Raw genomic sequence first — 25,452 nt, forward strand, 5'->3', positions numbered from 1 at the left:
ACCATACATCTTTTCCAACCACAACAGTATAAAGCTGGAGATACATTGCAAGAAAAAAATAACACAAACACTTGGAGACTAAACAACATACTAAACAACTAAGGGGTCAATGAAGCAATCAAAGAAGAAATAAAAATACATAGAGACAAATGAAAACGAAAATACACTGGTTTAAGATTTCTTAGACACAGCAAAGGCAGCTCTAAGAGGGAAGTACATAGCAATGCAGGAGGCCTACTTCAAAACGTAAGAAAACAACAATAACAAAACAACAATCTAACCTTAGGGAACTAGGAAATGAAGAATAAACCCCATAGTGAGTAAAGGAGATAATGATGAACATAGGAGCAATAAATGATATAGAGACAAACAAAATAGACAATCCCATACCCAGACTCATCAAGAAAATAAAAAAAACCACCTTATTCTCTTATAACCCTTTGTATTTCTGTGGTGCCAGTTGTTTCTTTTCCTCTCATTTCTGAATTTATTTAAGAGAATGCTATGAAAAATTAAATGCCAACAAAGTGAACAACCTAGAAGAAATGGATAAATTCCTAGAAACATAACAGCCACAAAAAAAGAGAACTGCAGGTCAATATCCCAGATGAACATAGGTACAAAAATCCTGAACAAAATATTAGCAAAGCCATATAATACTATACATTAAAAATATAATCCACAATGATTAGGTGGGATTTATTTCAGGGATGCAATAATGGTTCGGTATTCACAAATGAAGAAGTGGCATATACCACATCAACAAGACAAAAATAGTACTCATGATCTAATAGATGAGGAAAAAGCATCTGACAAGATTGAACTTCCATTATAATAAAATATGTTAACAAAATGGGGATACAGGGAATATACCTCAACATAAAAAGCCATAGATGAAATTTCACAGCTAAATCCATACTGAATAGTGAAAAACTGAGAGCTTTTCCTCTAAGATCAGGAACAAGACAAATATTTCCACTCTCGCCACTTTTATTCAACATAATACTGCATGGTCTAGCTGCAGCAATCTGACAAATAAAAGAAGAGGCATCCATATTGGTAAGAAATGAAACTGTCATCATTTGCAGACAAGATGATACTATACATAGAAAATCCTAAATACTCCACCAAAGAAAAACCTACTAGGATAAATTATTTCAGTAAAGTGGAAGGATACATAATTAAAACTCAGAAATAAGTGATGTTTCCATAAACTAAAAAGTTATAGAAAGAGAAATTTTAAAATAACACCATTTTAATTGCACCAAAAAGAATACCTAGGAATAAACAACCAAAGAGATTTTAAAAAATTGTACCCTGACAACTATAAAACACTGATGAAAGAAATTAAAGATGATACAAACAAAAGGAAAGATATTCCATGTTGATGTATTTGAAGAATTAATACTGTTAAAAATGTCCATATCACCCAAAGCAATAAATGGGTTCAATGACTCTCTATCAAAATACCAACATGGTTTTTCACAAAACTAGAACAAATCACCCTAAGTTTGTATGGAACCATAGAAGGCCTTGAATGGCCAAAGCAATTCTGGGAAAGAATAATGAAGCTAGAGCTATCAAAATCCAAGATTTCAAGATAATAATGCTATTATAGTGTCAAAACAGTATGGAACTGACACAAAAATGCTCACATAGATTAGTAGAACAGAATAGAGACCTCAGAAATAAACCCACATGTATATGGTCACTTAATCTATGACAAAGGAGGTGAGAATATACAAGTGGAAAAATATAATGTCTTCAATAAATGGTGGTGTGAAAAAGAACAATTACATGTAAAAGATTAAACCTAGACAACTGTCTAACACCATACACACACACAAAAAAATCAAATGAATTAAAGACATAAACTTGATACCTGAAACCATAAATATCCTAGCAGAGAACATAGGCAGTAATTTCTCTGACGTTGATATTTTTCTAGATGTCTCTTAAGGCAAGAGAAACAAAAACAAAATCTATCAGACCACATCAAAATAAAAAGTTTTTCTACAGCAAAGGAAACATTCCACAAAGCAAAAAGACAACCAACTCATTAAAGAAGATATTTGCAAATTATATATCTGATAAAGGGTTAATATCCAAAATATATGATTTATAGAAGCCAACAACAATTGATTAAAAAATGGGCAGAGGACCTGAATACATGTTTTTCCAAAGAAGATTTAAAGACAGCCAACATAAATGTAAAAAGATGCTCAACATCATTCATCATCAGGGAAACGCAAATCTAAACACAGAGATATCACCTATGCCTGTCAGAATGTCTAAAATCAAGAAAAGAAACACATGATGGCAAGTATGTAGAGAAATAGGAATTCTCATGCACTGTTGGTGAGTATGTGCAAGGCACTGTGGAAAAGTACAGGGATTCCTCATAAATTTTAAAAATAGCAGTTCCATATGATCCAATAATTCAACTATTGGGTATTTACTCAGGGAAAATGAAAACACTGAGGAGAAGTATTCCTATATTGCAGAATTATTTATCAGTAGCCAAGACGTGAAAGCAACCTAATTGCCTATCAATAAATAAAGAAACTGTGTGTGTGATGAGAGAGAGAGAGAGAGAGAGAGACAAATGGAATATTCCACAGCTATAAAAAGGTGGGGATCATGCCACTTGAGACTACAGGATGAGCCTAGAGGGTATAATGCTACATGAAATAAGTCATACCAAGAAAGACAAATACCATATGACTCCACTCATAAATGGAATCTTAAAAAATGAATAAATAAAAACCAGAATCAGAACTGTCAATACAGAAAACACACTGGTGGTTGTCAGAAGGGAGAGGGGTGGAAAATGGATAAAGAAGAGTGGGAGGTACAGGCTTCTGGTTACGGAATTAGTCAATCATGGGGTAAAGGTACAGCATGAGGAATATCATCAAGGATACTGTAGCAGTACTGTATGCCACAGACGGCAGCCATACTTGTGGGAAGCATAGCATAAATGTATACTTGTTGACCTCTCTGTTCTATGCCTGAAACTAATATAACATGGTGTTTCAGCTGTACTTCAATACTTCAGTAATAAAAAAATGAAGATTACATCCATCCCTTATTTTTACTTTTTACAAATTCATATAGAACATACTATGTTTTAGGGACTGCTTTAAATACTCTCTCTATATTAACTCAACAAGACTAATACTAACCCTGAAGAAGTTGCATTCATTATTCCCATTTTGAAAGGACTCCAGTGAAAATTATCTATCACTGACTAATCTCTACATGCTCTAAGAAACTGTTGACTTAACTCTCTCTGCTCTTTGCTTTTCTACCTCTGGATTTCCCACTAGTTCCCATTTAATCCCTGTTGCTAAGTTCACATCTGGGACATTTTTCAATTTTCATGATTATGACACTCTCCAATAATTCCACTCTCCTTAATAATTCTGCCACTCCCTCACCAGTTTATACTATAGTTCATTCCTATTTGGTCATCAACCACAGAAAAAAGGGAAAAAAAACGGATAATAATACATTTGTTGATGTGTGAGACAAAGTCAAGTGATGTAATATACATATAATATGAATCCACAGAGATGCCTAAAGACATATGGAAAAAATACTTGTAGAATACTGACGGAAAAATTACTAGATTTAATGAAAATTATAAACCTTCAAGTCCTAGAGGCATAACCAGCACCAACCTGAAGAAACAAAGAAAATCACACCAAGATTCTATAGTCACATTCTTGCAAGCCAGGTACAAAATGAAAAATTTTAGCATCTAGAATTAAAAGATATGTTACGTACAAAGGAACAAATATAATATGACAGTAGGTTCATTCTCAGAAAATAAGCTGTATGGTTCCAAAGACAATGGAGCAATATCTTCAAAGTTCAGTAACAAGAAATTATCTGTCATTTAGACTTTTATACCCAGTGAAAATATCTTTCAAGAAAGTAGATAGTGTAAGAAATATTTTGAAAATATATATAGGCAGAAGAATAAGAATACCAAATGCACTTTACAAGAAGGAATGAAGAGCTCTTGAAATAGTGAACATATGACTAAATAGAAATATATTTCTCACTTTAACCTCTTTGAGATAATTCAGTACACAGTAATCGTTTAAGGTACAAATAAAACTAATATATTTTAGTGTTTACAATGTATGAAAAATAAAATATATGAGAAGAATTAACACATAGGAATATAGACATCAAAGCATATGGTGGTACTGTTCTTACATTCTACATGAACTGTAATTTGAAGGTAGGCTGTGTAAGATAAAAAATACATCCGATAACCTTCCAGCAACCACAATGATGTAATAACAATTAAAAAGTGAGATTTAGCTAATAAGTGCATGAAGAAAATATAACATATTTTTAAAAACTTATTAATCCATCAGAAGGTAGCAAAAAGCAAAAGAATGAACAAAAGAAAAAAGTTGGGGGGCACCTGGGTGGCTTAGTCGGTTAAGCGTCCGACTTTCGCTTAGGTCATGATCTCGCGGTTCGTGGGTTCGAGCCCCGTGTCGGGCTCTGTGCTGANAAAAAAACATAAAAAAAAAAAAGTTGGAAGCAAATGGTAAGTTGATCTATTGAAACCTAGGTATCTTAATACACATGTGATTAAGTTCTCTAAAACCCTCAAACAGGAAATCTATCAGTTATAAGCAAGCCCAAGTACATGAAGCCTATTAGGAAATATATGCTAATATAAAAGGAATTAATATTAATAGCAGTTAAAAATAAAAAGATAAAGAAGATATGTAAAGTGAGCACTAATCAAAAAAAGCTGAACTTATATTGATATCAGACAAAAATTATTTTAGAACAAGGAGGTATTACAGAAATAATGGACAATATGTAATACACAAAACATAGTAAGAAAGCAGTCAATTTATCAAAAGGATATAAAGTAATATTAAATATTATGTATATTAAATAATAATGGAACTTCAGGATAAATGAAGCAAAAACTGATAGATCTGGAAGTGAAATAAACAAAGCTCCAGTTACAGTTGGAGATTAATTCTCTTATTAATAGAACAAGTAGATATAAATTAATAAGGATATGGAAACTTAACCCTATTAACTAAATTGACCTAACTGCTTTTTTAAAAACACTCCTCCAAGGACAGAATACTCATTCTTTTCAAGTGCACATGGAACATTCACCAAGATAGTCTGTAATCTGGGTGATTAAAAGATGGTTCAATAAATTTAAAGTGTTTAAATTATTAAAAAAATTATATATACTCTCTAATCACATTAGCATTAGGCTAAAGAGTGAAGCAAGACTATCTGGAAAATCTCCAAATATTTGGAAATTAAACAATGTGCTTCCAAATAACCCACAGGTCAAAATAGCTACCACAAGGATAATAAGAAAATATTTTGAACTGAATGAAAATAGAAACACACACCACTGTATAAAAGTGTGGCAAGTCAAATCCAGCAATTTAAAAAATTCATGAGGTATTCTAACCAAGTGGGGCCCATCTCAGGAAATCAAAATTGGTTCAAAATGTGAAAACTGATGCAATTCACAGCATTAACAGAATGAATATTAAAACCCACATAATCATATCAATAGAAGGAAATAAGGCTTTTGACAAATATTCAACATTCATTTAGGATACAAACGCATTTTTCTGGGTACTGATGGAAACTTTTTCAACCCAGTAAAGAGCACCTACAGGAAATTTATAGCTAATTTGTTAAGGAAACATTTCTCATAAGATTAGTAACAAAGCAATGTCTACTTTTACAACTTCTATTCAAATTGTAGTGGAGTTCCTAGCTAGTGCTGGAAGTCAAGAAAAATTAGTGAAAAATGTCTTGATTTACACAATGTCATCAACACTGCAAAATTTAAAATAAATCTATACAGGGGCGCCTGGGTGGCTCAGTCAGTTAAGCGGCAAACTTCAGCTCGGGTCATGATCTCGTGATTTGTGAGTTTGAGCCCCATGTCGGGCTCTAAGCTGACAGCTCAGGGCCTGGAGCCTGCTTTGGATTCTCTTTCTCTCTGCCCCTCCCCTGTTCATACACACTTTCTCTCTTTCAAACACGAATAAACATTAAAAATTAGAAAGAATAGAAAAAAATAAAATGGATAGAATAGAATAGAATAGATCTATACAAACCTACCAGGACAAGTGTGGTAACAGGTTGCCAGGGCAAGGCCGAAATTTAAATCAATACCAGCCATGAATTATAAAATGAAATTTTAAAATAATACCATTTATAATAGCATCAAAATATGAAATACTTAGGCATACATATTTAAATAAAAACTGCAAGGCTCAAACTCTAAAGCAGAACCAAGAGAAATTATAAAAGGCTTAAGGAGAGGTAGAGATCAGAAGATGATATTTGTAAGATGTACACGTACCCATCTGTAGTTGGTGTATAGAATCAACACAATTCCAATCAAGAGGCTGATGGCTCTTTTTGTTTCTCTGCTGTGTACAGAAATTGATGTAGTGACTCTCAAATTTCTATGAAATTGCAGAGGGTCCAGAAGAGTCAAAATGAACTTTAAAAAGAACAAAGTTGGAAAATTTAAACATTTTTTTTAAACTTACAGAGCTAAGGTAATGAAAGTGGTATAGAATTGGTAGAAGGAGAGACAAACAGCACAGTGGAAATAGAGATGAAGTCCAGAAGTAGGCCAACACGTATAAGGTAAAACGATTTTAGACAAAAATAGCAGTTAATTCACTAAGGAGAAGATAATCTTTTTAACCTCCTCACCGAAGAGCTGAAACAGTTTCACTGCACTCTTTACCACGGACACTATATAAAGTCCAGATGCTTTTACCACTGCCACACCTCACGAGATAGATTTAGAAAAGTTGCTCAATTTCCAATTTATTCTGTGTAATGAATCTGTTTCAAAGAGCTGCATTAGGATCAACTGAGATAATGTGCATGTGAGCATGTAGCAAGTGCAAATTATAAAGTTCTCTATAGACCAAAATTATTGTTTGCATTAGTATTGAAATAATGGCAAAGATAATACCTATGTCATAGGATTTTATGAGCACAAATTATATGAAGGCTTATAATACTGTCTAGGACATAAGAGCCTTTCAATAAGTCTGAGCTTTTAGTAAAAATGATCATCACACTCTTAGTAGGAGCTATAATTTGTACGATTCATCAGGACCGTCTTATGTCTAACAACATTATTTCTGGAATAACAATTGATTAAAATCAATATTTACCTTTTATACTACTTCATGTGTTGGTTGTTGAAGATGAAGAATGCTTCTTATCAAGTTTCATATTCCCCATTTCAGACCATTTCCTGATTCTCCAACCCTTAGAGCCCTAAGGAAAGGGAATTAGAAGGAAGAGGAAGAGAACGTCTCGTCATTTCCCCTGAGGAAAATAACATATCCAGCCTAGTTAATACTGTGGAATTTACCAGAACATTAGTTTGCCTACTGATAATACTCATGTTGAATTCTTTGAAGAGCTGTCTTTTGATTTACCTTTTCTCTCCACGTTCTCTGAATTAGCGCCTTTTGCTATTGTCAATAAAAGTTTGAGATACAAACTCAGGATGGTTTCACCTAAGACTTTTCGGTGTTATGATGGTGTAAAAGTGAGACACATTCAGTGGACAGTGTTCTCAGAAGGTTGAATTCCGGTCTTTTCTTGAGCTGGTGATTGGTGGTGCGAGGTCCTTGGTGACGCTGGGCAGTGGCAAGCAGGACGAGGTCCCAGTCACCCGTCAGCCACCGGGGTGAAGAACCGATACTCTGACAGCCATCCTATGTCCGCAGTGACCCTTCTGTTTGTCACCTTCCGAACAGTATTTAATAAACTGGATAGACAGTCAACGCTTTATGAAACATGCTTTGTGGGGTGCCGGGGGGGCTCAGTCGGTTAGGCGTCCGACACGGCTCAGGTCATGATCTCACCGTTCGTGGGTTCGAGCCCCCCCGTCGGGCTCTGTGCTGACAGCTCAGAGCCTGGAGCCTGCTTCGGATTCTGTGTCTCCCTCTCTCTCTCTGACCCTCCCCTGCTCATGCTGTCTCTCTCTCAAAAATAAATTTAAAAAAACATTTAAAAAAATTAATACATAAACTATATTAAAAAAAATGTACTTTGTGTTAGATGATGTCACCCACTATAGGCCAATGCCAGAGTTCTGGGCACACTAATCAGAGCCTCTGCTCAACTATGCTGTTCTGCAGGTTAGGGTATGCAGTGCATTTTGACTTACCGTATTTTCAGTTTGCCTTGGATTTTCCAGGATGTAAACCTGTTGTCCATCAAGGAATATCTGTATAGGAAATACATCAAGGATGTAGACTGTGAAAATAATGGGAAAGATTCAGCACTGAGACTACTAAGGTCATTCATAATACTTCATTTATGGGGAAACAAATAAGGGCCTTTATGCTGTGTGGGTTTCTCGTCTTTGTAAAAAATTTTGAACATTTCTATGGTTATAGTATTTTTAAACATAATTTCTTACGAATCTAGTGATCATTTTATTTGACCTAGGATATACAGAAGTTACATTTCTGATTATATTCACCTTCCACCTAGAAACACAGTGTTCTAAAGCAAGTGGTTAGCTTTTAGCCATTTATCATGGTAACATTAGTGAAGATTATTTTTTAAATGTACTATCATTTTTATTTGTTTGAGAGAGAGAGAGAGAGAGAGAGAGAGAGAATTCCAAGCAGGCTCCACACATCGCCTGACACAGGCCTCCATCTCACCATGGTGAGATCATGACCTGAGCTGATACCTAGTCAGATACTTAATGAACTGAGCCAGCCAAGCACCCAATTGATTATCATTTTTAAATACTTCTTTTTTTTTTTTAATTGGTAGTTTGGACAAGTCACTTCATGCTTTCTGTCTTTCAAATTAGACATTTTATAATGAAGGATAATGGATTCTTATATCTGGAACTCTAGACCTTCCTATTGGGTTTGGGGTGACTGTGACCCCTGCAATGATTAGGCTCCTTGGTTAGCACTATAACATGGAGGCATAAGCAAATGAGAATCAGGGTGTGGGAAGGAAACTGGAAAACTAAATCCCGAAAACTGTTGAAGACATAGCCAATTTAAATTTTAAATTTTTAAGATTTTGTTAAAGACAAAGAATAGATCATCTGGGTATCTGTAAGAAAACTGAAATTGGATTCCAGAAAAAGGAATTATTTGTGAAATTTTAACCAGATACAAATATCCTGAGACACCTTTAACATAGATCTTTTTGGTTTCCACCCCATGAAAAAGGGAACCTGCCAAACTTACAGGAAAAATATGTCCACGAATTTGTTGACCTACCTGAGAATTTACACACAAAAGTTTCAAAATTTATAGCTAGTTTTCATTTGCTTGAAGATAACTGCTATAGTTAAAATTCAGACTCTAAATAAAAGTTAAAGTGATCCGACATCAAGGCTTATAGGGAAAAACCCCTCAAAAACCAGAAAGGCTTGACCATTGGTAGAATACAAAGGAGGGGCCGCTACGGAATTGTCAATAGTAAGGCATAGACGGATGTACCTCTAACTTTATTACAGAAACAATACTTTAATAAAGATTTTACAAAAGTTAATTATCCAAGGCACAGATTTTATTTTCTTTGCCTTCTCTTGAAAGAGACAGATAATAATAATTTCAGGCTTACTCAGTGTTGCATAAACAGTACCAAAATTTCCATGTGCCCTTCACCAAGAATCCCCAAATATATGTTATCACATTTGCCGTATTATATTTTGTCTGTGTATTTCTCTGAAATTCTTGAGAGTGAAAATGAGGATCTTTCATCACCATATAATCACTTAAACCCAGATATTAACACTAATTCAATTTTATTATCTAATTTATACATCTAAATTTTACCAATCATCTTGTAGATTTTTTTTTTTTTTTTTACAGAATCAGAACCTAATTCAGTCTCACATTCCATGTAGTCCCCATCTCTTATCTCCCTTAGTAAAGGCCAATTATTTTATAAAATGTCCCTCAGTTAGGGTTTGTCTATTTCCTCAATATCGGATTTAGGTCTTTTCTTTATTGGTAGAAATATTCAATGGGCATGGTGTCCTTCGGTAATCATGACAGGAGGTACATGTAGAAGTGTGTTATTACTGATGATAATGAATTCGAACACTTGGTTAAGTGATATCTGGCAGGCATCCTGACTGAAAAGCACAAATATTTATTAAGATATGAATTTGTGTATATATTTCATTTCCCATAAAATTTTCACCTCCTAATTTTAATACCCACTGATAATTTTGCCACAAACAATTATCGGGGAGATTATAAGATACTTTCTGATGTAAGGTGCTCAAATTTCTGGCAGTTATCAAGAAAAATTCAAAATATTTTTAGTACAAAAATTTAACCAAAACAAAAAAAATGAGTTAATAGTTTTTAATGTTTTGTTTATGCGTTCTTACTCAAGACTCAAAAGAAACAGGCCTGTTTGAGGGGCGGCTACGTGGGGGCAGATGGAAACAGCAGCTGAGAGAGGGACCCTTGCCTCCTTGGAGACAATGCATGTGCTTTTGAAAAAACAAACAAACAAGCAAAACTGCTATAGAATTGCTGTATTTTGAAAACTCCAGGTCAAACAGTGCATTAGAAATATACCGGAATGCCTGATTCCTAGGGTAGTCTCATCAAAGGTTTATCAAAACTTCTCTATTTTATACAAATGCCCTGACTCGTGATGTGCTAGTACAGACCATAACCTCTAACTCTGAGAAACACCAGTATCAGTAAACTTAAAACCGGGTTCAAGCCAGTCTACCAGGGAGGAGGGTATTTGCTAGTCCAAACTGCAATATTGGTCTAACCATCCTATTTATTTATTATTATTTTTAAATGTTTATTTTTGAGAAAGAGCATAAGCAGGGTAGGTGCAGAGAGAGAGGGAGACACAGACTACAAAGCAGACTCTAGCCTCGGAGCCGTCCACACAGAGCCTGATGCAGGGCTCAAACCCACAAACTGCAATATCATGACCTGAGCTGAAGTTGGATTTCCCACTAAGCCACCCAGGTGTCCCTACCTATTTATTGATTAGCTTCAATTTTACTTTTTCCACTGTATATAACTTGCAAATCCCTTTTTTATTGTATTTATTTATTTTGAGAGAGAGTGAGTGAGCGCAAGCGAGAGAGCATGTAGGGGAGGGGCAGAGAGAGAGAAAGAATCCCAAGCAGGCTGCACACTGAGAGCACAGAGCCCAGCTCAGGGCTTGATCACATGAAGAGTGAGATCATGATCTGAGCTGAGATCAAGAGTCTGACACTGAACCCAGTGAGCCACCTAGTGCCCCACAATCCCTTTCTCATCCGGTCCTAATAAAATATATGTGCTAAATGCCAATGCATATTGGGCATCCTGTATTTGTTATTTAAATGCTAAGGGAGAGGAGAGAAACATTTTGGGAATACGTGACTATAAGGGCAGCCATTCAGCTATTTTAATTTCCCACAAATTGATGTGATAGGCTAATAAAACCAAGTGAAGATAGTATTAGGCACATTCTCGATCTTTCGGTCAGAAATACCCCTGGCTGTGACACTATGAAGTCAACATATTCCAGCCATTTTGCTGGTATTTTACTCAGCCTCGGTCTAAATGATTAAAGTTTTATTTTAGAACCATGTGAAGTCATCGTTTTGCGGAAGCTATAGTAAGATGAACATAATAAAATTCCTTTCCTTCTCTACATTACGGCTGATTTCACTCAGGGCTTTATGTGTCTCATTAAACAACTTGAATGTGTTGCTTAGAATAATTCCCTGTGATGCCAGGTAAGAAAATAATGGGTTTCAGGAAATTTGATGACATACTGACATCCTCAGCTGATGGTCTTGGCATCAGCTATAGCACTTTCTGAAAAAATGATTTGCTTAAGGAATTGTGTTAAATGTACACTTTTGCTTGCTGATGAGGAAAAGAGAAGAGACTGAAATCAGATCACCGTGTACGTCCACAATGCTCTATACAAGATTTAGCCACATCATAAAAAAAAAAAATAGCATTTAGAAAAAAATCTCACAGTTTAGTCAATTCTGCTGTGGTTTATAGTCCCAAGGTGTCTTGTTTTTCTTCTTTTCCCATCAATTTTCTTTTTCTTCATGAGTTGTCAAATACTTCTTATGAGTAGGTATCCAAATCTGTGGAAACTCTCTGCTTAAAGGCCAATTAAAGTTATTTACATTCAATACTTTTTTTTTTAAGTTTACTTATTTTGAGATTGGCTTGTGTGAGTAGGGGAGGGGCAGAGAGAGAGGGAGAGAGAGACAATCCCAAGCAGGCTTCACACTGTCAGCGCAGAGCCCAACACAGGGCTCGAACTCAGGAACCCTAAAACCATGTCCTGAGCTGAAACCAAGAATCAAACCCTTAACAGACTGAGCCAGGTGCCCATAAGTCAAAACTCCTTCTAATTAGGTGCCTCAAATATTCATTTGATAGCAATTCAGTGTTTCAAGAAATCAAACAATTTTTCCAGTTTGATGAACAGAAATATTCAAAATCAAAAGTTTTTTTATGTCATAAAATTACTTGAAAACAATCATCATAGGATATGGAAGAAGAATTATAATTGAAAAAGGATATTTCATAGCATCCAATTAAAATAATAGTTTTGGGACTTAGTTATTTAGTAAGATTCAAGTTTGTCATTTAGTTAAATATATAGATTTTGTTTTTTAATGTATATTAATGATATTTTTACTATTTTTATATTTACTATTTTGGCAGTATTGTGACTTATATGTCTTTTTGTCATTGCATACATATATGCACACAAACTTACATATAACCCTCTCCTACAACCCCCCCACAATTGGGCACCAATTGAAATTTTAGTAAATCTATTGAATATTTGATTATAAAAGATACCTTTTCCCCTCTTGGTCATCTCTATGTGATAAATATCATTATTTTTTACATTTTAAAACAGCTTTATTCTCTTAATTACTAACATAATTACATAGAAAAATACAGATTTTCAAAAATATTAAAATTATGAATCATCCTGAAATGGCCATCATTAATATTCTGGAACTTGTTTCTATTATATTCTATATGTAAAATTGTAATTTTTCTGTATTTAAATATTGGTGGTAGAACTTTTCAAAAATCATACTCAAAATACTTCACAATGCACAATATAGTATATAAATATTTGTATATTTATATACAATACAAAGAAAATAATTTGTAATATCTTATAAAACAAACTGGGCACAGGTTATCTGCATTTATATTATTTATATATCTCCAGGTCTCCAGTTTTTATATTTGAAACCAAGATTTTTAACATTTTTTTTTAAGGTAAACTACTTGAAATTAAAAGTAATTGGATTTTTTGGATTAGGTTCCTATATAAGACTGTCATCCACAAGCTGAATTGGATTGGTTTATTATCAATTGATAAACTCAACAATTTATTCATTTTAGGAGATTAATTTGTCAGACTGTGGCTCAATATTTACTATATAAGAATAACTATCATTTCATCATTAATGTAAAATTTCATTCCATACCCTTGCACCCCCAGCCACAAGTGTTAAGAAGCAAACAAATAATGGGGCACCTGGGTGGCTCAGGAGGTTGAGCGTCCAACTTCAGCTCAGGTCATGCTCTCGGGGTTCTTGATTTCGAGCCCCATGTGGTGCTCTGTGCTGACAGCTCAGAGCCTGGAGCTGCTTCTGTTTCTGTGCCTCCCTCTCTCTCTGCCCCTCTCCTGCTCATACTCTGTGTCTCTCTCTCTCAAAAATAAAGAAATAAAAAATAAAGAATAAAAAAAAATACTTTAAGTACTTTAAGAAGCCAACAAACATTACTGTTAGAGAATGGTAAAAGATTTGTCATGTAGATATATAGTTCTCATATTTAATAATTCACTTCTCTTCTGAAGAATTGTACTTTGTATAAAAAAGAAGACGTTATGTAACTCTGTTACATAGTTATTTTCATAACTATCTAATGAATATATTTGGATTTATCTAAAGTGCCAAGTTAATAACAAAGGGACTTCATTTGGATAGTCTGTGTTCCACAGAGATTGTTGAGATGGGAACGATAATTTGTATTTAGGTCTCTAATTGTTGTAGAGTGACAGCGAGTGCCGTTGACTATAAAGAAAGCCTCCTCAGCTACCACCATTCCAAATAATTAAAGCGAGGCGCCCGCAGAGAAACCTAGAGTGACAGCCAGCACATTGCCACTCTGGTTGTCCAGGGCCCACGCTGACTTCCAAGTGCTGACTGAAAGAGCAAGACAGGTCCATAGCATCAATCATCTCTAATTATTCCCCAGCAGAACCTCTCCTCTGTCGCCCAATCTTTATGGCACTGAGCTCAATTTTCTGGTCCCTACCTGAGCTACTGCTGGTCCCCATTGAACAGAACCTTTCTGTGCGTTCATCCATTGTTTAGAGGTTATATAAACTTGTGTTTTTTTTTCCCCAAAATCTGAATGACGTAAGGAATTATTCCCTTTAACCTGTGATGTTTTTTTTTTTTTTCTTAAGCTAGAAAGAAAAGTTACGTTGTCTGTACTTGTAATTTTCCCATATAGTAAAGCCTTGCAAGCACAGACTGGACTGGATAGCAAAACTATACCACACTGAGGTGAAATGCAGATTCAGGGTCTTACTTGTACTAACTCAGATTTACCAAGAATTAGCAACATATTCAGGTTCATTGAGCATTCCATACGATGTACACTCTCAAAGCATTTTACTTATGTGGACTTATGTCGTTCTCGTAATATATTTGGGATTTAGAGAAGTGTGTCTATCAAGTGTCTTATAATTAGGGACTAGGTTTTACACTTGGCCGTTTTGAAATCGGGGCTGTGCAAAAGAACAAGGTCAAGAAGTGAGTATATGACGAGAGACTACAAATGGCATTTAATGAAGTTTCATGGCTGTTTAAACTGTAGCTTATCAGGTTTCCTGTTGAATGTACACTTCAAGTAATATTCTATGAGGCTTTCACTGCATATGAATAAATCTCATTTTACCTAATGATGCCTTATTTGATGTTTTAATAAAGAAAATAAAAGTATATATGGATAAAATGTATGGTATTAATGTATGTGAAAATCTGCCAAATAAAATGACCCATTATAACTGATAAATATCCTGTTCTGAATTACACTAAAATATAAAATACAATACCTCTGAGAATCTTCCACATAATCATTCTGTTATTCTAATTATTCTAACAATTTCCATTTCTGCTCTTGGAGCTTTTATAATTCAGAACATTTTTAGAGAAAAATAAAGGTCATAATATTGCTTTTTAAATTCTTAATTTTAGCAGAGGAAATGTGTGAATAGGAGCATGATTTTAAATGTTAGATAGAAGCATATTATAATTATGAGGTGAGAACAATGAAAAATGATTGAGGTTAGGTTTGGGAGTTCAAATCTGGGTTCCACTTGATTATATGTATCACTGAGCTTCGATCTGGGTGCCTGGTAAATCTTTAGTAAATATTACTTCCATCTGTCTTCCACTCTCATAATTATAATGTTTTTCTTGGAAAACTGAAACACACGTACTAACCGTGAGTCACGTACTGAACACCAGGTGCAGAATGCATGGGCCTGGCCTACCTGGTGGGGGTGATGGTTTTCAACTACTGTCGCAAGCCGGCAGATCGTAGCACGATCTTGCCCTGCTCTCATTAGCTTTCCGTCAGTTTTTGAAAATATTTGAAAGATAATCAATTGCTCATTTTGAAAATTGTGGCAATTTCCCCTTAAAACTACTCTGCGTATGGATTTCATTGGACACAGTGCAAGATGAAATACCATTTTCCTCTGTATCTACATGTCAACTCCTGTAGCAGTTGAACACACTCACATACACTTATAGGCACTAGAGTGAGGTTAAATCAATGAACAAACACGGATGGATTGAGTAGGCTTATCAATCAACTTGTCACTGATTAACTCGGATTCAAATAGAATTCAGATCCCAGTCTACCCAGGGTTCTCATGGTCTTTGTAATGTTATTAGACTACATTGTGAGGTCTCATCATTTTAAATCTGGACTTTCAATTTTCAAAAACATGCCTTAAAAAGTAAAACTGTCCATTTAGACTGTCGAGAGCACAATAAACACCACATGTTCATATACTGTGACTAATATTTGACTAATATATTCCTCTGAAGTGGCCTGGGTGTGTCTACCAGACGTAAGGAATATAGCTTTGTTCAATGTGACCAACCTCTGGATGTACAGAGGGTACATCCATCTTGGACTAATTGGCCCCATGTACAAGATAGAAATTATCGAAACCAGACTCCTCAAAAGTATATAAACCCTCAATAAATCCAACCTTCTTTGGTTTTGCTTTAAGGACTTCCCATCACTCTAATGCACACAAGAGACACACAAATTGGATGAATATTTTCAAAAATAAATTTTTGCCTGAATATAAGAACTACCAGTCTCTTACCAAAACAACACATTTGAAAACAAAACATTTAGAATGTATGTTCATGTCTTTCCCAAAGTATCATATGCCGGGCCTGGACTCTCAACTCTTCTCCTGTCAAAGGCTCCCCAAATGTTTTTCCCAGAAAGAGTGTAATGAGGGAGGGCAGGCAAGAGCCCATGCAGGGAAAACAGGCTGTTCCTACCTCCCACACACATCCAGATAGATTATTTTTATGTATCCATTTGAGCAGGACTAATTTGAAAGTATTTTAAAACAGTTTAACATAGTTCAAGTGATCCAACAAGCTATCTAGTCTGCAAAGCAGCACATTTTAAAAGGAACCTCCGCAAAAAAACATTAAACAAATTTTTAAAAAGTGGGGCGCCTGGGTGGCTCAGTCAGTTAAGCTTCTGACTTCGGCTCAGGTCATGATCTCATGGTTCGTGGGTTCTAGCTGCGTGCATCGGGCTGTGCTGACAGCTCAGAGCCTAGAGCCTGCTTCAGATTCTGTATCTCCCTCCCTCTCTGAGCCTCTCCTGCTCATGCTCGCTCTCTCTCAGAAATAAATAAAAAACATTAAAAAATTTTTAAAAATAAAAGGAACCCTGCCAAAAAAGTATTTTAGACTAATCACTTTCACATGTAATCTAAATCTTGATTCCTCCTTTTTTTTGATTAAATTACTTAAGAGGGAAATTAATGAGGTCCCATCATTACACAAAAACACAAAAAGTTGTGTTTTAAATATATTCTTATACTATGTAAAAATCCAAATGTATGAGCCTGATGATTAGGAGGGAGATAATGTGTTTGTTTTTCTTTTTAATGAAATATTTTGCCATAATTAAAAAAACATTTTTCCTACTCTGGGACAAAATATTTACAAAATGTTCAAGATGTTAGAAAGCAAAAGTGTAAAATGCATGTACTCTTATTTTATAGTTTTTTTTTTAAGAAGTGTGTTCTTATTGGAATAAGAAATTCTGAAACATTTTTAAATTTCACAAAATAGTTCTAGTAACAATTGTGTAGAAAAGAGAATATGAAATACCTTATATGGACCCTTAAAATTCAACATCTTTAACTTTTTTTGGTTATGAGTGATTCATTACATTCCACTTTTTTAAAGCAATTAACATTAAAGTCCACCCCAAATGAATAATGTTCTTGTAACTTTATTGGACAGGCTTTTTGAGGATTCCTTAAACAACATACAAAATGTCAGTATAAATATTTGGTGAAAGATGATATTGTTTATAGGCTTTTAACTAGCCACAGTACTAATTAAACTGCAATAAGTTGAACTTTAATTCCGTGGCTTGATTGATTTAATAAGGTTAACATCTGCCACTTTCCCCAGACTTAGTATTAAGACCCTACACATCAGGGTCTTATTACCCAGCTTGAGCTGGGGTGGGAGAGCCAAATACCATTAGAAATGTCAATGGAGGCAGCATATGTTGCAGACGTAGCAAACACCCGAACGTCCTATTCCTTCCTTCGGTAAAATAAACAGAGAAAGTTATATCAGTAAAGACTATGTGCACATGATTAAGCAAAAAAAAAAAAATTCTGGAGAATTCTAAGCAAGCTATTACTTTGGGAGGATTTTTCTGTCCTACTTTTGCCTCTTGGCTGGGAAGCAACAGGAAACCAACCTACAGCCCAGACGGGGCCTCCAGTGGTCTATTTTAGACTAGACTCCAGCAGACTCCTTAGTATACCAGCCATAAAGTCACCTTATTTCACAATGTTTACTCTGGATTTGAGTACTTTATTTTTTTAAGTTTATTTATTTAGTTTGAGAGAGAGCACAAGTGGGGAATGGCAGAGAGCGAGAGCGAGAATCCCAGGCAGGCTCATCACCGCAATGCAGAGCACGATGTAGGGCTCAAACTCACCAACCATGAGATCATGATCTGGGCTGAAGTCAGACTCGTAACTGACTGAGTCACCCAGGTGCCCCTGGATTTGAGTCCTTTAAACAGACCTATTTATAAGGAATCCCACTCGCAGATGAGATTAGAGTTGAATAAAGTTACAGTGCTCTCCTTGTCCCACCTCTAAATCTAAATCTGTACTACTTTAACCTCCAAAAAATTATTTTTTGACTCTACAGCTATATTTAGATTCTGTGTTGTTTTGTTTTCTCCCTTTCTCCTTTCCCTAAGATCATCAGAAACAAATCCTATATCTTCCTTTTCATCTCTGCACTAAAGATAATAGTCTTATGCTTAAATAGAACACTGCATTGTCCATTCATTATTATGGATTAAACCAGTAAACTCTCCTTGTGTACATTTTTCTCTTTTCTGTGGATCCAAATTAAAGCCTTCGAATGCCTTTTTTAAAATCCTGCAGTTCTTGGTTAAAACAAACAAACAAACATCAGTTCTCCAGGGTAAAAGGCCATGATTTTGTACATCTTTTTCAGTAGTTGTTTTTTCCACTTGGGACAATGGGCTAAGACAGTTAAGGTGTAGTTTCTCTTGACCTTCTCCAGAAGAAGCTCATTAAACAAGCTAATTCTAATTCAGTGAAAATGCAGCTGAGCATGGGCGTCCATCATTTTTAAAACACCCACAATCTGCTGAGTTTCCAAGTTAAAAAAAAAAAAAAGGATTCAGACATTTTAAAGATTTTTTTTTTTTCAGAACATCTGGAATAAATAAAGTGAGTCTGACATTCAAGTGGGAGCCAAAGAAATGAGGAGAGACCCATCCATGGTTTACTCCTACTTCTTAAATCCTTTGACATTTAAGAAAACCATTAATTTTAAACCCAAAATGCAGAATGTAGCTGGAGCTTAACAAATTTTATTCTGAGACTCCCAAACATGGCCAATGTTGTCTTAAATAAATGTGAGCAGTGATGCTTTGAAAGTTACAAATATGTTTAGCTAAAGTAATCTGTCGTGACTGAACTGTAATTCTAGGCTTTAATGACATATTTAAAGATGACAAGTATTAAAACCTTTATTCTAGCAGTCATCCTACAGGGAAGATTTTTCATGTGGTAATTAGCACTATGGTTAGTTAATACCTATAAATAATATACTGTATTACTGGACACTTTTACTGATATATATTAGATTATTAAGGCCTTTCCCAAGGAGTGAATCAATTTGCTTATAATTTATTATTCTGCAAAATTTACTAAGTTTTAAAAATAGGATAAGAAACAACTTGAACCTTAAAATAGATATTGCTTTAAAATACATTAAGCCTCTGAGTGACTCATTTGGTTTAGAGTCGGACTCTTAATTTTGTCTCTGGTTGTGGTCCCAAGGTCGTGGGATAGAGCCCCACATCGGACTTGGAGCTGAGCGTGGAGCCTGCTTAAGATTCATTCTTTCTCTCTCTGTCTCTGTCTCTCTCTCCCCTCTTCTGACCCTCTCCCCCATTGAGACACAATCTTCCCAGAAAACCTATCCTAGCCAGTGACCCACAGACAAGAGGGAACTGAAAACCTGGAGCTTTATCTCGAGGAGCAAAGGGTTCTTACCCCACGCAAGGAACCCTAATTTGTAAGGGTGACACCTAAGAGACATGCCCCCCAAACCCCTGGCTTTGAAAACCAGTGAGGCTCTCACTGACAAGACGTGTGCGGCTCTGCCAAACTGAGAAGGGAATCTGAAAGGGCCTATAGGCAGATACCGGCCCCAGGGCCCAGCTCTGAAGCAGCTCTTTGAAAAGTACCCAGGCTTTATGTGAAAGAGATTAATTTGCTAATTTTGAAGCACTTGTCTGAGGGGCTTGGACCTTCTGGGATACTCCCTGGGGACGAGCTGGTGGGCTCATCTTCCTGCCCTCCCTCTGTCTTGCTAAAGTCGATGGGCACCATTCCTTTGCTCCTTCTGTTTTCTCCTTCTCTCTGGTGAGTGCCATCATTGCCCTTTAATTCTGCCTCACTCCAGCCAGCAGGCACATCTTCACACTCTCCCGCTGCTGTACTACAGAGTTCCAGGTTCTCTCCAAGGGAGAGATCAGGAACCCCGATTTTTATGTCTGGTGACACAGTTTTGGGGCCACCTGACTTAGGAAGGCAGAAGGCAGGCACTCCTGGGTCCTATGATGAGAACAATCAGAGAGGCAGTTCTTGGCAGGCCACACTCCCTGAGCACTGAGCACACAGCAGACTGAAACACAGCCCAGCCTTTTCACGAGAGAAGCCTACTTGCCCTGTAGACAACATCAACCACAATAACAGCTGCACTGTAAGTGTCTCAGATGAAGACAGAGGAGCAAGAGGCAGAAAACTGATTTGAAAAGCTAATGGCTAAAAACTGCCCTAAGCTGGGAAACAGATTCCGGAATCTCATAGAGCTCCAAATTAGACAAATCCAAAGAGTCCCACACCAAGTCACATTATAATTAAAATGCCAAAGTTAAAAACAAGAAGAGATTCTTAAATGAACATGAGAATAACTACCGGTTGTGCACAAGGCAACCCCCACAGGACATCAGAAGATTTTTCAGCAGAAACTTTGCAGAACAGAAGGGAGTGTCATAATATATTCAATGTGCTGAAAGAAGAAACTTCCAACCCAGAATACTCTATCCAGCCCAGTCATCATTTGAAATGGAAGAGATTGAGTTTTACAGATAGAAGCAAAAGGAGTTCATCACCAGTAAACCAGCACTAGGAGAAAGTGTTAAAGGGACCTTTTTTAAGCTAAAGAGAAAGGACATTAATTAGTAACAATAGAACATATGAAAGTGAAAGTCTCACTGGAAAAGGTAAATATATAGCAAATGTAGTGGATTAATCACTTATAAGGCTAGTAGGGACGTTAAAAGACAAATGTAATAAAATACCTATAATAATTAAGAAACAAGTTAAAAAGATATAAAATGTGACATCAAAGACATACAATCTAGGATGGGGGAGAGTAAACATGTAGAGCTTTAGAATGCAATTAAACTTAAGTTGTTACAGAATTAAAATAGACTGTCAAATATATATGTTGCTCTATGTAACCTTCATGTACTCAGCAAGCTAAAATCCCTAAAGGAATACAAAAGATAAAGAAATCTAAGCATATCACTGGGGAAAAAAAAGACCTTTCTAAATGGGGTCTTCAAGATATTTATTCCAGATGTAAGTTCAAACAAACTGATAGTGAGGAGGTGGAAAAAGATACTCCATGTAAATGTTAACCAAAAGAAAGCTGGGGTCGCTACATAGATATCAGAAAAAAATGGATGTTAAAGACTGCAATAAGAGACAAAGAAAGGCATCACATAATGATAAATGGGTAAATTCAACAAGTTGATATAATATTCATAAGTAGTTATGCATCAATCATAGGAACACCTAAACATATAAAGCAAACATTTAAAATTTCTATAAGGAGAAATAAACAGCAATGCAGTAATAGTAGCACATTTTAATACCCTGCTTACATCAATGGACACAACATTAATACAGAAAATCAATAAGGGAACAGCAATTAGACCAGATAAACTTAGTTGATTTATAAGAACATTCTATTTCAAAGCAACACATGCATATTCTTCTCAGGTGTACATGAAACATTCTCCAGAATAGATTACATGTCAGGCAACAAAGCAACCTCAATAAATTTAAGAGGATTCAAATCATGTGAAGCATCTTTTCTGTTCACAGTGGTATGAAACTGGAAGTCAATTACAGGAAAAAAGACCAGAAAATTCACAAATATGTGGAAACTAAAAAATATGCTACAGAATGGGTTTAAAAATATACCCATGGTTAATGAATGGCTTAAAAGATACCTGGAGACAAATGAAAATTAAAAAAAAAAATTTATGGGATGCAGCAAAAGCAGTTCTAAGAGAAAAGTTCATAGCATTCTGTACCTATCTCAGGAAAGAAGAAAAATCTCAAATAACCGAATTTACACCTCAAGAAACTAGAAAAAAAATCACATATGAGGCCAAAGTTAATAGAAAGAAGAAAAATAAATCAGACTATAAAAGTGAAATAGAGACTAAAAGGAAAAGATCAATAAAACCAAGAGCTGTGTTCTTTTAAAGAAACTGACAAACCTTTTGGTAACATCAACAAAGGGAGGATTCAAAATCAGTAATTAAAATTAGACATTACACCTGCTAGCACAGGAGCATTTATACTCTAACAATTGGGGAACCCATAAAGAATGGATAAATTCCTAGAAGCAATAAAAATTTGAACAAACCATAACAGGTAAGGTGACTGAATCAGTGGTCAAAAATCTCCCAAAAAACAACATCCCAAGACTAGACAGCTCCAGTGGTGAACCCTACCAAATATTCAAAGAAGAATTAATACCAATCCTTCTTAAATTCTTCCAAAAATAGATTAGAGATTGTTTCCCAACTTATTTTATAAGGCAAGCATTACCCTAATCCCAAAATTAGGAAACGATGCCACAAGAAAATAATAGGCCAATATCTATAGTGAACATAGGTATAAAAATCCTCAACAAAACATTAGCAAATAGAATTCAACACTATATTCCACAGTCATACACCGAGATCCAAATGGGAGTTATTGTAGGGTAGAAAGGAAGGTTCTATATTCACAAATCAATGTGACATAACACATTCACAAAACAATGGATTAAAACTCCATGATCATCTTAGTACACTCGGGAAAAGCACTGATGAAATCCAGCATCCGCTCTACAAACTCTGAAGAAAGTGGGTAAGAGAGCATTTACTTCAACCGGATAAAGTCCATCTGTAACAAGCTGTGGCACTAACTTCATACTCACTTGGTGGAAGCTGTTGTATTTGGTAAAATATGGAATATTAAAATAATTTTTGACAAACTTAAAAAGTGAAAGTTTTTCTCTAAGTTCAGGAACAAGACAATGGTACACATTCTTACCACTTTTATTCAACATAGTACCGGAAGTCCTAGCTACAGTACTCTACCAAAAAAATAAAAAGAAAAAAGAAATAAAAGGTATCCACATTTGAAAGGAAGAGGTAAAACTATGACTGTTTGCAGATTACATGTTATTCTATACAAGAAATCCTAACGACTCTACCAGAAAACGGTTCAAACTAATAAATGAATTTCACAAAGTTGCAGGATACAAAAGCAATATAAAGAAATCTATTATATTTCTATACACTATTAATGAATACCAGAAAGAGACTTTTTAAAACCCCATTTACAATGGCATTAAAAATAATAAAATACTTAAAATAGATTAACAAGGGAGATAAATCAGCCATACACTGAAAACTGTAGCACACTAAGAAATTGAAGATAACACTAATAAGTGGAAAATTATTCGTGTATATGGTTTAGAAGAATATTGTTAAAATGCCCTTACTATCCCAAACCATATACAGATTCTGTGCAATCCCTATCACAATTCCAAAGGCATTTTTTCACATAAATAGAATAATCCTAAACTGTGTGAGAAACCACAAAAGATAGGAATTACGGAGGGCACTTGCTGTGATGAGCACAAAGTGATGTGTGGAAGTGGTGAATCACTATATTATACGTCTGAAACTAATATAACACTGTATGTTAACTAAATGGAATTAAAGTAAGAACCTAAAAAATAATCCAAAATAGACAAAGAGATCTTAAGAAAGAAGGACAAAGCTGGAAGTATGCTCCCTGATTTTAAACTATGTTACAAAGCTACACTAATCAAACCAGTATGGTATTGTCATGAAAAAAACACACAGACCAGAGGAACAGAATAGCTTCTGGGCTTCTGTAGCCCAGAAGGAAGGCTACATATTTTTGGTCAATGGGTTGATGACAAAGAGATCGAGACTTTAGTGAGAAAAGGACAATCTCTTCAATACATGGTGTTGGACAACTGGACAGAAACAAGCAAATGAATAAAACTGGATCACTATCTTACACCAGACAAAAAGACTAATAGGATGTGGATTAAAGACTTGAATGCAAGACCCTGAAACCATAAAATGTCTAGAAAAATAGATGATGAGATCCCTGACATTAGTTTTAAAAATCATTGTATATGTTTGACAGCAAAAGCCAACTAAATGAAAAATTGTTCAAGGCTACAAAAGCCAACTAAATGAAAAAGTGTTAAGACTACATCAAACCAAAACCAAAACAAAACAAAACCGCATAGCAAACCGCCACCAACACGAAAAGACAACCTACTGAATGGGACATAACATATTTGTAAATCATAGATCTGAGAAGGTGTTCCCAAAGTATGTAAAGAACTCATGCAAATCAAGAGCAAAGAAACCAACCGTCTGATTAAAAATTTGGCAAAGGTTCTCAATAGACAATTTCCCAAAAGAGACATACAGATGGCCAACAGACACGTGGATGTGTGCTCAATGTCACTCATCCTCAAGGACATTAGAATCAAAACACAGTGAGATTTCACATCACACCTCAAAGTGTGGCGAGAATAGAATGCAACAAGAAGTAACAAGTGCCGGCAAGAATGAGGAGAAAAGGGAGTCCTTGGGAACTGTTGGTGGGAATGCAAACTACTGCAGCCACTATGGAAAACAGTATGGAGTTGCCTCAAAAAGTTAAAAGCAGTATTACCATATCATCCAGCAACTGCACTCGGGGTATTTATTCAAAGAAAACAAAATCACTAACTCAAAAAGATACATGCGCTCCTGTGTTTATTGTAGCATCTTTTACAATAGCCAAGACACAGGCCAAACCCAAGGGTTCACCGACAAAGGAATGAACAAATAAAATGTGCTATACGTACAACAGAATATTATTCAACCATAAAAAAGGGACATTTGAGACAACATGGATAGATGTTAAGGGTATTTTGTGAAGTGAAATAAATCAGACAGAAAAATGAAGATCCTAGGACTCAGTCATATATGGAATCTAAAATAAAACACACACACAATAACCTCATAGATACATAAAACAGATTGTTGGCTGCCAAAGGTGCGGTGCGGGGAGTGGGTAAAGTGTGTGCAAGTCAAATGGTACAAACTTCCAACTATAAAGTAAATAAATTACAGAGTTGTAAAATGGAGCTTGACAAGTATAGTT

General features: G+C 35.4%; 1 protein-coding gene and 1 long non-coding RNA gene across 2 annotated transcripts in view; one reads left to right on the plus strand and one right to left on the minus strand.

Moving 5' to 3' along the window:
• Nucleotides 1–25,452, plus strand: part of CSMD1 (CUB and Sushi multiple domains 1) — a 1,564,948-nt gene that overhangs the window by 695,822 nt on the left and 843,674 nt on the right. The window lies entirely within an intron of this gene.
• LOC144237885 (uncharacterized) overlaps nucleotides 7,237–25,452 on the minus strand; it is a 136,005-nt gene continuing 117,789 nt past the window's right edge. Inside the window, exons 2-3 of the long non-coding RNA XR_013336957.1 lie at nucleotides 8,225–8,284; nucleotides 7,237–7,323 (exon numbers count right to left, since the gene is read on the minus strand). This is a non-coding gene — a long non-coding RNA (uncharacterized LOC144237885). The remainder of the gene's footprint in view (nucleotides 7,324–8,224; nucleotides 8,285–25,452) is intronic.

Source organism: Crocuta crocuta, unplaced genomic scaffold (genome assembly GCF_008692635.1).
Source record: "Crocuta crocuta isolate KB4526 unplaced genomic scaffold, BGI_CrCroc_1.0 scaffold111, whole genome shotgun sequence".
In the NCBI taxonomy this organism is placed as follows: Eukaryota; Metazoa; Chordata; class Mammalia; order Carnivora; family Hyaenidae; genus Crocuta; species Crocuta crocuta.